Below are 3,717 nucleotides of genomic sequence, written 5' to 3'. Positions count from 1 at the left end.
TGAGCAGGAGGAGGTGGTGAGGTTTGTGGGTTCATCATCAGCTGAGGGACAAATGTTCAGACTTGCTGTTGTGGTACCTTTAGAAGGTAAACTCATGATAGAAAAAGGGCAATATCGAATAACAGAAGGAGTAAAATCTTATGGATTTGTACGAAAAAGGAGTATAGGGAAGCTTCGCAGAAGACAAAGGTGATGGAGAATGAGCCAAGGGAAAATGGTTCTCATCGAAAACCAAATAATGGGATACAATAACTTTGTGAGAATGCAGATCATAACACCTGTATCCTTTGTGATGTTGTTTATATAACAAGAAGACACATAAAGTGGATCGAGGAGATAATTTATGTGGATCTTGAGAGAGGATGTTAGGATAACAAGCTCAACAAAATACACGAAGATGATTATAGGAAGGTGGTTTATGGTATAGAGTTTCATAATTGAGTAAAGGACTTTGCAAGAGATTAAGAATATGGCTAGTTGTGAGGAGTGCTTCCACCAAAAAAGAAGTAGGCTTAGGGGTTTGTATTAGGAAAGTACGAATCATATTTCCAATGGTATGATTAACACGTTCAGCTTTTCCATTATGTTGTGAAGTGTATGGACAAGAAAAATGAAAATGAATACCATTAGTTTAAAAAAAATCCCAAAAAGAGGAATTAGAATATTAGGTACCATTGTCACATTGAAACATTTTGATGGTGGCATGAAATTGATTTTTAATGAGAGCATGAAAATGGATAAAATTGGTGAAAGCCTCATGTTTGTGTTTGAGAGAATATACCCAAGAATAATGAGAAAATCATCCAAAAAAGTGAGAAAATAATGATAACCACTATGTGAAGAAACAGATGAAACCCAAATATCAGAGTGTATTAATTCAAAATAAGAAGAAGTGTGAAACTTAAATTGATGAAATGGAAGGCTAACATGCTTTCCTAATTGGCATGCATGACAAACACATGTATTTGAATTCTCAAATTTATTACAAGAAATCAAAGTGCTTTGAAAAATATGAGAAAGCACTCTAGAATTTGCTTGTCCTAAATGACGATGCCAAGTGGAACCAGTGACACATTCAGCAACAAGACCAAATGCGTTTGGTTGGTTGATGGAATTACGGAGAGGGTATAGCCATCTTGGCTAGAGGAGCTGAGAATTTTGTGCCCCGTTTTCAGGTCCATAACACAAAAAACAAAAGGAGTAAATTCCACAAGACATATATTATTAGTAGTAAGTTTTTGAATAGAAACTAGATTTTTAGTGAGAGCAAGAGAAACAAGTACGCCATTTAAAACAAGATATGAGAATCAATTGGAATAATAGAAGACCCAAAGAATATAATCTATAACTCAACACCATTTCCAACACAAATCATGTTAGGACCATAGTATGGCAAAAGATAGCAAAGCTTACCAGGATCATTGGTCATATGAGTGGAAGTGCCAGAATAAAAAACCCCACTGTCAGTGCTAGTTTCATTAGTAGAGAATATAGTGAATGCCTGTGGATTAGCATCAACTTTTGGGACTGAGAGACAAAGTCGAGACACATGTCCAAAACCTTCACAGGGGTAACAATGAACGTGATATTGAAAATGTTGAGCTCTCACAGTATTTGAAGTAGAAGGCGGAGGGCCAAGAATGCCTAAAGAAGACAAACTTGGAGAAGTATTATTAGTCCTTGGTCTAATGGGTTGAAAACTACCACGTCAACCTCTATGGTAAACTCAGCCACCGTGTCCACCTCGATTGACAATACGCCCACCACCTTTAGGGAGAGATCGAGTTTGAGAAAGAAAGGCTTGTTGAGAAGCAAAGGGAGAAGATTGTTATTTTTGAAGTTTGGATTCTTGCATAAGTAACAGAGACTTGCATTCCTCAAAAGTGGGTAATGGTCATCGAATAATAAGGACAAATGTGATAGGATTATATTTTGAGCCAAGATCCATGACATTTTGAATGACAACATCAAGATTGGAAACATTATCTCCAAGAGCAGTATGACAATCAAACAACTCTTTGAGCTTATTAAGAAAAGCATTCATGGATAAAGTCTATTTTTTCTAAATGATAGAACTCTTGACGAAGAGACACAATGTGAGACTCAACATGGTCTCTAAATAACTTTTTGATTTTCAACCAAGCATTTTGAGCAGTAAGAGGCTTATGAGGAGTAATAATGGATCTTAAAATATCATGAGAAATAGTGGACTGAATCCAAGAAAGATCAAGATTATTAATATGCAATTGTTGAGCATACCTTGGATCATCAATGGAAGAAGGAGTGACTGAATCATCGACATATTCATAGACTTGATGACCTTTCAAGACAGGAATCAATAGTTCTCACCAAACTAAATAATTAGAAAAGTTGAGTGTTTCTGGAATATGTTGACGAATATTGGACAAAGAGAATGCAGGATAAGGAAAAGACAGCATAGCTCTTGTAGACATAGAAGTAATGCCAGAGGGTGAAGGAGAATTAGTAGTCAACATTGGAAAGGAGAGAGGACAAGAAAACCAAGAAAGCAAAAAAAAAAAAAAATTTAGAAACCAGGCTCTGGTAATGATAGACTCTATTAGTAGGGTTAAGTCTTTTCATAAACAGACACCTGCAAAGGAGAGTAGCGAGAACGAGTTATTAAAGTTACAAAGAATGCAGTATAGTGATATACAAAAGAAAAATTGGCTAAAACACTAAGCTACAAGTTTTCGTAGAATCTCTGGACTAGGCGCTCCCCGGCAACGGCGCTAAAAACTTGACAGATTCAAGAGTGTGGGTGTAAATAAACAAAGTTAAGTCTGTGAATGCCGCAAGTGCACGGGTCGTTAAGTAATACCTCGTGGGTGAGCATGAGGGTTATATTCCTCTAGAAATGGTGCGAAGCCCCTATTACTTATTTTTCACTTAATCAATAGTCTAAACGTCTACTGTGTTTTTAAGTCTACTTCAACAAATTTATTAAAATAATACAATTGAGGATCGTTAAGTATAATTGGAAGGAGTTGGGTAATTGTATGACAGTTTTCTTAACTATTAATTATGATATGCGTTGAGTTATGATAATCGTGTTCTAATATTGAACTAGGGGAGTTCACAAGCCTACTGGTCACAATCTCTTGACAATCAGGTCTAAATCACTAGGAACTTAAGATGGAATCTTTTCATATCCTAGCCTTCTATGTTTGCCTTAAGTTCAAAAATTCTTTTAGAAAGGACAAATCAAACTCTAAGCCTATGGGGTGATCAAACCCTAATCCAGAAACCTAGCTATGCCTAATATTATAGCGCATGTATAGATCTAACAAGGCATGTGTGTTCTAATGCTGGGGCATATCTTCCTCATCATATCAACATAATAAGCATTCAATCAACATGCAATGAATCACAAAGTACTATAGATATTTATTAAAATTATCAATTAAAGTTCACAAGTAGTAATCAAAATACGTAGATATATAATTCCCCCAATTTGGGGTCCTATGGATCAAGAATAGAGATATAAATAAAGATAAATCTACATAAACAAATAATAAAGAATTAAAAACTCCTAGACTAACTCCCTCCAATAGATCTCCAAAGGTTGAGGTTGAGAGAATTCCAAGATCATCAAGACGGCGCCGAATATCTTTTGTGCGCCCTCCATTATTGATGCACGTTAAATCTCACTTGGAAAACTTTCCAGAATTTGCTAAAAGCTTGATGAAACTTGACTCC

This window comes from Dioscorea cayenensis, chromosome 9, assembly GCF_009730915.1.
Source record: "Dioscorea cayenensis subsp. rotundata cultivar TDr96_F1 chromosome 9, TDr96_F1_v2_PseudoChromosome.rev07_lg8_w22 25.fasta, whole genome shotgun sequence".
Lineage (NCBI taxonomy): Eukaryota > Viridiplantae > Streptophyta > Magnoliopsida > Dioscoreales > Dioscoreaceae > Dioscorea > Dioscorea cayenensis.
This window is presented reverse-complemented; position numbering follows the sequence as displayed.